The sequence below is a fragment of the Megalobrama amblycephala genome, linkage group LG16 (genome assembly GCF_018812025.1).
Source record: "Megalobrama amblycephala isolate DHTTF-2021 linkage group LG16, ASM1881202v1, whole genome shotgun sequence".
Taxonomy (NCBI): domain Eukaryota; kingdom Metazoa; phylum Chordata; class Actinopteri; order Cypriniformes; family Xenocyprididae; genus Megalobrama; species Megalobrama amblycephala.
Genome location: NC_063059.1, coordinates 2981428 through 2993521, shown reverse-complemented (window position 1 = coordinate 2993521; position 12094 = coordinate 2981428).

The window sequence follows — 12094 nt, the reverse complement described above, 5'->3', positions numbered from 1 at the left end:
AGATATTTTTGATGAAATCCGATGACTCAGTTCGGCCTCCATAGGGAGCAATGACATTTCCTCTCTCAAGATCCATTAATGCACTAAAAACATATTTAAATCGGTTCATGTGAGTACAGTGGTTCAATATTAATATTATAAAGCAACGAGAATATTTTTGGTGCGCCAAAAAAACAAAATAACATCTTACATAGTGAAGGCCGATTTCAAAACACTGATTCAGGAAGCTTCGGAGCGTTATGAATCTTTTGTATCGAATCATGATTCGGATCGCGTGTCAAACTGCTGAAATCACGTGACTTTAGCGCTCTGAACAGATGATTCAACATGCTGATTCATTATGCTCCGAAGCTTCCAAAAGCAGTGTTTTGAAATTGGCCATCACTATATAAGTTGAAAACATTTTTTTTCGCGGCGCCTCAGAGTGGATGAATCTAATGTTTGTTGTCAGTCAAACTCTTGATTCTACCATCAGAGAGACTGAAAAGGGAAAACGGAGTGAAATCTCATTAGCCCTTTTCCACTGTTGGCCAGTATGCCATGCTGGGCCAATAGCCTTGGACCTCAAGCACCAAGGCCAAAATCAAGTTGCATTTCTAGTGTCGGTCCAGTAGCTCCGCAGCAGTTCCCTAAAACCCGCCCTTAACACGCCTCCACAGAACAACGTCACATGACCACACCATTTCACCAGCTGACTGAAAACTAGCTAGATCGCAGAATGAACATGACAGAAGTGAATGTTTGGTCTTTACTTAAAGACTTGAGATTCCAACATCAATATTTGACCAATGTTTTACAATAAAAAACATTACAGTAACAGTAATTTATTAATTTGTGTCAGGAGTGCACATCAATCATGCTAAATTTAACTGATATTGACCATTTCGCATAAAAAGAGTTTTCAGTTGTATCTGCTTCCATTTATTTACTATCATAAGAATGCACAAAACAACTCCATTAAGGCTTTTAACTCCAAAGGGTTACACATTTAGAAAAATAATGATAAAATATCATATGTTTACAAACCCGATTCCAAAAAAGTTGGGACACTGTACAAATTGTGAATAAAAACAGAATGCAATGATGTGGAAGTTTCAAATTTCAATATTTTATTCAGAATACAACATAGATGACATATCAAATGTTTAAACTGAGAAAATGTATCATTTTAAGGGAAAAATAAGTTGATTTTAAATTTCATGGCATCAGCACATCTCAAAAAAGTTGGGACAAGGCCATGTTTACCACTGTGTGGCATCCCCTCTTCTTTTTATAACAGTCTGCAAACGTCTGGGGACTGAGGAGACAAGTTGCTCAAGTTTAGGAATAGGAATGTTGTCCCATTCTTGTCTAATACAGGCTTCTAGTTGCTCAACTGTCTTAGGTCTTCTTTGTCGCATCTTCCTCTTTATGATGCGGCAAATGTTTTCTATGGGTGAAAGATCTGGACTGCAGGCTGGCCATTTCAGTACCCGGATCCTTCTTCTACGCAGCCATGATGTTGTAATTGATGCAGTATGTGGTCTGGCGTTGTCATGTTGGAAAATGCAAGGTCTTCCCTGAAAGAGACGATGTCTGGATGGGAGCATATGTTGTTCTAGAACTTGGATATACCTTTCAGCATTGATGGTGCCTTTCCAGATGTGTAAGCTGCCCATGCCACACGCACTCATGCAACCCCATACCATCAGAGATGCAGGCTTCTGAACTGAGCGCTGATAACAACTTGGGTTGTCCTTGTCCTCTTTAGTCCAGATGACATGGCGTCCCAGTTTTCCAAAAAGAACTTCAAATTTTAATTCGTCTGACCACAGAACAGTTTTCCACTTTGCCACAGTCCATTTTAAATGAGCCTTGGCCCAGAGAAAACGCCTGCGCTTCGGGATCATGTTTAGATATGGCTTCTTTTTTGACCTATAGAGTTTTAGCCGGCAACGGCGAATGGCACGGTGGATTGTGTTCACCGACAATGTTTTCTGGAAGTATTCCTGAGCCCATGTTGTGATTTCCATTACAGTAGCATTCCTGTATGTGATGCAGTGCCGTCTAAGGGCCCGAAGATCACGGGCATCCAGTATGGTTTTCCGGCCTTGACCCTTACGCACAGAGATTGTTCCAGATTCTCTGAATCTTTGGATGATATTATGCACTGTAGATGATGATAACTTCAAACTCTTTGCAATTTTTCTCTGAGAAACTTCTTTCTGATTTTGCTCCACTATTTTTCGCCGCAGCATTGGGGGAATTGGTGATCCTCTGCCCATCTTGACTTCTGAGAGACACTGCCACTCTGAGAGGCTCTTTTTATACCCAATCATGTTGACCTAATAAGTTGCAAATTGGTCCTCCAGCTGTTTCTTATATGTACATTTAATTTTTCCGGCGTCCCAACTTTTTTGGAATCAGGTTTGTACATCACAGACTGAGCATTTCTATTATTTTCCACAAAATTATGCTATCTGGGGAGGTTTGCAGTGCTGCCAATTTAGCGCTTTTATCACTAGATTTAGCGACTTCCCCACCCCTTTTGAGATTTTTTTCAAAAGCCTAGTGACAAATCTAGCAACTTCTTGGACAAACCTTATCTAGATTCAGAGACTCGCCCACTGATCTATATTTATATTAATATAGATCAGTGGACTCGCCAGTGTGACGTCATCTAGCGACATTTAGCGACCAGTTTTAGCTACTTTCAACTGAAAGCAATTGGCAACACTGGAGGTTTGAATGATCTCTCCCGTCTCACTATACTATTTACTTTAAGTCAGAGCGACAGAGGGAGCTCACGAGCAGAAAACAGGAGTTATGAATTATACGAGTTAACCAGAGTGTATGTTTTTTATGACTTATGTGGACGTATTAATCCGGTATCAACAAAGGCACAGGGAAGAGAAAGATAAAACATGAATCTAAATAAATACAGGATTATAATCATATATGATTTATCTACATTCTTCAAGCAGTCTCTGGAATTTTCCATTAATGCAATGGTTAGCATAAGTAGCCTTTAACATTGCATATAAGTATGTTTTTGCCTCATATGGTGATCAGAATCCCCATCGGATCACAATTGGAAGTTATTTTAAACACTCGCTGGTGTCTGAAAGTGAGTTTTGAACTGAAAATTGTTTAAAATGTCTTAATTTTTGAAGTTAGCTGCTAGCCTGATATAATAACATGGGAAATGAGCAGCAGTGTTGCACGTATCCTGACGCCCTTTGTTCATGTCCACTCCTCAAGCCCCAGTTGGCACGCTTTTGACCAAGGTATTTGGTGGGCCCAAAACCCCTGGATGTTGGCCCCGTTGAAGCCCAGATGAAGCCTGATCAAGCCCTGGAAGTGACAGTGGAAATGCGGCTACTTACATTTAGGGTTGCCAGGTCTGTGCAACAAAAGTAGTCCAATGGCCAGTCAAAAGTAGCCCAAAAATAGCCCAATGCGATCTTGGGCAGCTGAGTTCTCCACTGAATTTGAACGTCTGGGGGTGTTGAAGCACCGAAATCGTACGTATGAGGGTGGAAATCAACCTGCTGGAAATTTTTTTTACATTATGCAACAACTTAAAAGTTACCCAATTCTGTGGGAATATCGCAGATTTGGCAACACCTTTCACACTTCCACATATTCAAACCCATTACATTCAGCTCTTTTAACATGCAGTGAAATGGCATGATTTACACTTGAGTTTTGTCTTATTAATTTACAGACATAACCATAAGGGTCCAATTGGATCTGGAAACTTCAACTAGCATGACCTACATAAAGCTCTACGTGTCTTAAAACAGGTGCTAAATGTATGCCATCGCTCCAATGGATATCAACTTGATACAGTTAATATAGTTATACAGCTGTTTTTGAAGACGAAAGGCGCTAGAACAGTACTACACAAAAAAAAATGACTTAATTTGTCCCAATATCACGATACACTCTCAGACAACCAACTAACACACACACCTGCAGCTAACCCAGAGTAGCATGTAACGTAGGTGCATACGTTTGGTGTAATGCGATACAGTTTTTCTTTTCCAGTGCTACAAAAATGTTATGAAAAATCCAAAGTTCTCCCATTTCCTGCCCTCCCTCTCATCAGTCTAGAGGAGTGAAGGATGGGGTGGAGGGATTAATACTCTTCCGCTGGCCACCGAGATGATGGATGGACAGATGTGGAGAAGGACAGAGGGAGGTAAGAGAGAAGGCCAAGGGAGGAACGCTAAGCCAAGTGCTCGATAAATCTAATGGAAGGTCTGCTTTGCATCAGACACTGACAGACTGTTGCAGAGGTGTTATGATGAACGACTGCTTTACTGCTTGCTGATTGGACCGAATTTCATGCTTTTGGGGAGAGGAGAGCTGAAACTTTCATCTTTGTGCATAGTGTTTCACTGTTTGTAAGTATACACTGATGGGTAATAGGATCCAGATCAGTTAGTTCAGTATGAGAGGAGGCGTTTCTGAAGGTCCTGCTGACCTGGGAACAGTTATTATTTGAGGAGGGGTTTAAAATGAAGCTGAAGTGTTTAAAGTCCCCAGCCAAGAAAAATGGCAGAATTCAGGTTTCATTAAATGCTGACTTTCTTAAGTGCTTTAGATTAGTTGTTGGCATTATACTGTCTTGACAAAGTACTGTTATTGAACATATTAAACGGTTAATTTGCTATGCTGAGATGAAGCGTTTTTACTAAAAAAAAGGGTGTTTTAACAGTGATGCCATAGAAGAACCATTTCTGGTTCCCAAAAGACCCTTTCAGTGATCAGAAACATTTTTTCTTAGTGTGAAGAACATTTTAAGCCTAAAGTTGTTGTTAGGTTTATTGTTTATTCTTACGTGTTTGGTACTTTTTTGAGTTATTGAAACTTGATGTTTTTTGTTAGAAATAAATGTTTACTCTGACCATGCTATAAGAAAAAGACAAAGTAGGAGACAGATTAGTCTGTAAGCAAATAAAAATAAATAAAAAATGTTTTAACCTAAAAACATTTTCAGCTGGTTAAACTTAGAAATGAAAGTTCACCTGCTGCCTTAAAAATGTGAGTTAACTCAACTTGAAGATAACCTTTGTTTCAACTCACAAATACTCAAGACAATGCAATGCATTACTTCGAGTTTAAATTTTAACTTAAAGTAATGTGTTGTGTTGCCTATTTTTGAGATGAAACAAAGGTTATCTTCAAGTTGAGTTAACTCACAAGGCAGCAGGTGAACTTTCATTTCTAAGTTTAACCAACTGAAAATGTTTTACAGTATACTGACATATAATGGCTATTGATATTTTTGCTATTTTGCTATTTATATACCATCATATGTCACCAGAAGTCACCAAATGTTTAGGTTTCTGAACTTGCTGGAGTTTTGTTTTATGAAAGTAAATGAAATATTAAATATAACATAAAACAAGCATATTTCACATAAAAATATGGTACTTTTAGAGGTAAATAAATTCAAAGATACCCCAAAAATCAGAAAAAAAAGCTTTTTTTTTTTTTTTTTTTTTAGTTTTTATTTTATCGAAGATAGTGATATGACATTTATTAAAATAAATTGGGGATCACACCTGAGACCTTTGTGCCCAAATTTGTCCACGGATGACCAAATAAGGGCTGCTACTATATGAAGGACGCTTGAGGGTTAATAATCTAAAGAACGTTTTCCACTGTAAAGAACCTCAGAAAGGTTCCATGGATGTTAAAGGTTCTTCATGGAACCATCAATGTCAATAAGGAATATTTATTTTTAAGATTGCTACTGTAGCTGACTGAAGTCATCACATTTGATGCTCATGTTATTTTAGAGAATGTGATACTGTCTGCTCAAATAACAGACATATTTCATTGTAATTTTTACAAAAAATTGTAAAAATTGTATGAAACATTGTATTAATAACAAAGGCTCTGATGTGCAAGTACACTAGTTCTGTAGAATGGTGTGAAGTATGTAGTTTCTGATGGTCCTGCTGACCTGAAATAATACCAGAGGTGAACTCCAAAATTATATACGATGATTGAAGGCTGTCAAGAACGGGAGAATTCACTGAATGCAGTTTCATTTCAAGACGCGCTGGAGTTCTAAACTGGTTTAGATTAGTTGCCATTATGTATACCATTATTGTACATACTCTTTTTCTAAATCCCTAACCCGAAATCAATATTTCTGACTAACTCCTCTCAGAGCCTTCAAGTCAAGTCACATTTATTTAAGACGCACTTTATACAGTACAGACTGTTTCAAAGCAGCTTCACATTTCAAGCTACATCAACCAAACTTGGTGCAGTCCTTTCAGCCGGTTCTGACTTATATCTTGTCTAACAGATCAGACTTTTTGGTTTAAGTGGACGATCAAAGGGGCTGCATATATCTATCCAACCCTTAAAAGCACACTGAAGTGCCTTGAAACATGCAGCATTATTCAATGTGTTGACGTAATTTCCACTGAAACAGGAAAAGATTGCGGGACATATCAAACAGCCCCTCCCCTTTTTTTAAACAGCCAATAGCATTTCGCTTATATCACAGCTCGGAAAAGCCTCAGTTTCCTCCTAATCTCTAAATGTTTCTCCTCCTAATCGCCTCCATATTGCTTTAAAATATATCATTCTGTGCAGAATTCAAATGGGTCTGATACATTTTGTGGTCTGTGCCGACTCGCGCATATGATCCAATCTGTGTCGTTGTGTCTCTGGACTGGAGCAGACTGTGTGCGGTTTGCGTGAACGTGAAACCTGACTTCATTTGCTTCACTGGAAAGCATTGGCATCATCTGAATCGTTCCGGTGTTCATTTTGACAGCAAATTTTAATTTAGTTTTAGTCATAGTCTTTTGTCTAAAATACCATTTAGTTTTAGTCATATTTTAGTCATCTGAATTGTTTTAGTTTTAGTTGACTAAATATAAAATTTTAGTCGACTACATCTACTGTAGATTTATTGTATATTTAGTCAACTAAAACTAAAACAATTCAGAAAATCGAATGGCTTTAGTTAAATTGTAACGCATTAATTCAGAATTTCTCTAAAATGAGTTTGAACATGCATTAAAGGGATAGTTCACCCAAAAATGAAAATTTGATGTTTATCTGCTTACCCCCAGTGCATCCAAGATGTAGAGGACTTTTTTTCTTCAGTCGAACGCAAATTATGATTTTTAACTGCAACCGCTGCCGTCTGTCAGTCAAATAATAGCAGTGATTGGGAACTTGAACAATAAGAGTCGAAAAAACTTCCATAGACAAATCCAAATTAAACCCTGCGGCTCGTGACGGCACATTGATGTCCTAAGACACGAAACGATCGGTTTGTGCGAGAAACCGAACAGTATTTATATAATTTTTTACCTCTAATACACCACTATGTCCAAGTTCGTTCAGCTTCCGGCTAGTGAGGTCTGATCGCGCTCTGACAACGGAAGTGATGTCTCGCGCTCATTGAAGTATATGGGCGAGACATCACTTCCGTCATCACAACGTGTTTTTTGACCTCACTAACAGGAAGCTGAACGAAGTTGGACATAGTGGTGTATTAGAGGTAAAAATTATATAAATAATGTTCGGTTTCTCGCACAAACCGATCGTTTCGTGTCTTAGGACATCAGTGTGCCGTCACGAGCCGCAGGGTTTAATTTGGATTTGTCTATGGAAGTTTTTTCGACTCTTATTGTTCAAGTTCCCAATCACTGCTATTATTTGACTGACAGACGGCAGCGGTTGCAGTTAAAAATCATAATTTGCGTTCGACTGAAGAAAAAAAGTCCTCTACATCTTGGATGCACTGGGGGTAAGCAGATAAACATCAAATTTTCATTTTTGGGTGAACTATCCCTTTAAAGACAGATTAAACTGCTGTGACATAACGTTTTTATTCATAAAATTTTGTAAAACACTTCTCCTAAAGAAGCTTTTCAATTAATGATATATGCATTCTTTATAACTTGCAAACAACATTTATTCTTTCAAGCAGACATCATTATTTGTATAAATTATATATATAATTAACCCTTATCAAAGCTATTAAAGAGCAGTGAATGCTTTTCTCTTCATCTTTTGTTGTTTGATTAATATGAAGCGCACAGGCGGCAGCAGGTTTATTAGGCTGCTGTCACTTTAAGACCGAATGCTGGGATCCAGTACACTGATGCACATCCAATATTCTCACAACTGTTCTTTAATCGACTCTGTTTACGTGAATACTCTCCAAAACTGACGTTTTGACATGATGTTTGTGTGTATTTACCCATTCATATGCGAAAGAGAGCTCATTTCAGTACTCGTGCACTGTCTAGCTTCCCGTATACACAGATGCACGCTTCGGAAAAACGCACCAAATTGAGGCTTTTTTCAGATCTATCCATGTCTGCTCTTCTCCTTCTCCTAGAATTTTTGAACGTTTTATATGACATGCAGCAAGTGTATGCCAACTTCCTGCCGGGTAGATCACGTTAAAACGTTACAAACCAGTTCAAATTCAAATGTGTGCATCATTCTGACTGGATCTCTTCCCAAATCATCCCTTCCTAACATTTTCACGAAACATTTGACGAAAACAGCAATAGATTTTATTCATAGTTTTTAATATTCAAAACTGTTTTTATTTAGTTATCATCTCGTTTTCATCTGTGAAAGTGTCATAGACAAAAATAATGACGAATATGATTCGGCAATGAAAATTAACACTGAATCGTTTCCTAGCCCCGATATATAGTGCATCATGTGCCATTCACCATGTAGAAAATAGTAATTGTGTGAACAAGTGACTGATTTTAGACGCAGCTATTTATGATTTAGGGGGCGGACGCACTAGAGAGCATTTGATTGGACAGAAGATCTGATGAGAAGCTGAAGTGCAGAGTGATGTCATCAAAATCATTTATCCATATTGGTGGAAGTGAGAGACTGTAAGTTTTGAATGCTTATATCTTTTAAATGTGAATTTTGTCATTGTTTTGGAGCACACCAGCTATAGAAAACAGTAAGACTAACATTCATACTAAAAGCTAAAAAACTTCAAATTTGATCTATAATGCTGCATACAGTGTATACTTAATAAACTTTTTAAACTATAAGGGAAGGATTTGTCGAGCCATTTTCTTTGTTATTGCATCCTACCAAAATGATAGAGCAAGGTCAATCAAATCTTTATTTCAGAAACAGAGCTCTTCGTGACATTGCACATGTCTGCACCACGTATTTGTACAATGTAGCATGGCGTCCCTGTTTACACAAGCGTGTGCTTTTGTTTCAGACCGCATGTGTGTTTTCAATCAGCATCTGTAGTCATCTGTAAGTGTCGTTGTGCTGTGACCTGGCTAAGATCAGATAAAGTATGCCTTCACCCCTCCCCTCCGCCTGCCGCCCTGCTCCATTTGTTATGGAGTAGCTGTCGGGCCGCTGTGATTGGTTGTTGTGGTAGACAGATAGCCGATAGGCCCTGATTAATAGCTGTGGCTCTGGCACTTGCTCATTGATCAAGGGAACAGGCTAAAGAGAGAGAGAGAGATCTACGACAGACTCTTAGCTTCTGCTTATCTGGTTGCAGCGATGAGATAAAGCCTGTTTGCAGACTGATTTTAAAAAATGTAATTCATAGTGATATTATTTACAGTATAGTATGCCTTAAATATGTATTTGGATGTGTTTTGCACAAAAGTCTAAATATAATATGTGTAATGCAAACCTCATGTCATGCAAATATAAAAATGATGCAGATATTATTATTGGAAATGAAATACTCTGCTACTCTGAGCAACACACATATGTGCATATATATATATATATATATATATATATATATATATATATATATAACAAGTTGCTGTTAGATGTGTGAATATGGAATTTAGTGACAAATGCATATGGTAAGTATAACATATACTGCTTCAAATGTACAAATATTTATAGAAATGTGTAATTTTAATTGCATAAATATATATATTAAATCACTTGTTGAAAATTATTTATTCATTTATTTTTTGCATTTACTTAAACAGCCTTGTGGTCTTAAATATGAACAGTTGACAACAGCATCAGTGTCCTGGAGTCTGACAAATGCATTTTTGAAGTACAAATATTACAAATATGTATACTCAGTTAACATAAATTCATATTATGGAAAATAATTATAAAATAGTTGTTCAAAATAGATTTAGACGAAGTGTAGCATGTCACACTACAGGTTCCTACTGTTATTTGTCATATTTAAGACATGATGAATGATCATGTACAGTATATTGGCAAGTGTATATGTATTCATATATCTGATTGAAAGGGAAAGAGCCAAATGGAGTGAATAGTGTGTGTGTGTGTGTGTGTGCTGAATGAGCTCTCTCAGAGGGGGGGTCAGTAGTGGGAGGTCGTGACCTGGTCGACCCTGGGGGAGTAGAGATCATCAATCAGCGAGAGGCAGGACCAAACAGCAGGAGCTGGACACACCCCCTGTCCCCTAAACCACCCCCTCACACACACACACTGCCGCCAAGCAGATGGCCTTGTAACCACTGGCTCTTGCTCACCTTACACACACTCATACATTCACAGATTGAGTGTGATTGATTTTGTGTTTCTGCCGTTGTTCAGACAGCATTGCACATGCCCCTATTTGTAAATTATTAGCATAGAAACGATTGATTACTCCTGTAATGTGCAGATCATGCAACGGGAATATATGAGAATACCAGGATAATCTTCTTGTTCTTAACATCATGCATCTCAACATATTTTTCTTGATCCTGGAATTGCATAATTAAACTTGTAAAATGTACAGTATAGAAAGTTTTGCAAGACTCATCGATTATATAAATTAGATCTGGAGTTACATTTGAAGCAACTGCACTAAATCATTACTCATGCAATGAATTTTATAAATGTTTTTCTCCCTCTCTCATTCTGAGAGGTACTGACAGACCAACCTTCATCACATTTTTCCAGCTAAAGACTGTTAATAGAAGTGGGAGTATGTAATGCCAACAGCGCCTCCTATTGTATAAAACAAGCTGGTGTCTTTATCGCGGATAGAGATATCCCATTATGGGTTTATCTGAGTTTCAGGAATTTGAAGAAAAGTGTGCAATTTTGAGATTTTGGCAGAACAGCATGATAATTTTTACCTGTGGAATTCACAAGATGTGAAATTTAAGAACACAAACACAAAATTATGAATTACTCATGCATTTTATTATCATAAAAGCTCTTAATAATCACTGCATTCTGAGTAATAATTAGAAGTTAACTTAGATTAGAACTTGAGTTTACTGAAAAAAGTAAAGCATAAGCATATTGATACTATCACACAGCGTATCTCTCATTTTTGTTATATGCTGCACACAAATATAAATATAAATCTGTGAAAATACTGTGCATTGTAGTACAGGAACATTAAGAATATACTCTAAAAAATGTTGGGTTAAATATGGACAAACCCAGCATTTGGGTTGTTTTTACCCAACCTGCTGGACAGTTTTATTTAACCCAACTATAGTTTAAAAATGACTATATGGCTGCCTTAAAATGAACGCAATATATGTTGGAAATTCAAAATCAGACACATAATTACTAGAGGCAACAATAATAATCAAAAGGTGAACATTTATTTATAAGATATTTAATACAAGTTTATTATTTAATTATTATTTATTACAATTATTAATAAATGTTAATTTCCAACCTATTTTGAATTCATTTTAAGTGAGCCACACGTAGGTTAAACATTTAACCCAACCGCTGGGTTTGTCCATTTTTAACCTAACTTGGGTTATTTTTAACCTAGCATTTTTTAGAGTGTAGCATGGTAGCATGCATTTCCATACAGAGTCATTGATTAAAGTTGCAGGATGTATTTTCTGTGTTGCAGAACATTACAAGTGTGGTACAGACACCTATTATATAAAGTGTCTCACAAAAGCAAAAGTTAAAACATTTTTTGGAGCAGCATACTAGCAATACTCATTCAATTTCTGCCATATCGTAATAATGAACCCACTTTAAATTACTGTAGGTGTCTTTAACTGTATGCATTTACAAAGTTCACATTATTTGCAAATAATTACATACATGATTACTCTGATGACAAAACCCCAACCCCAAATGTACTCCTAAATGCTGTAAAAAA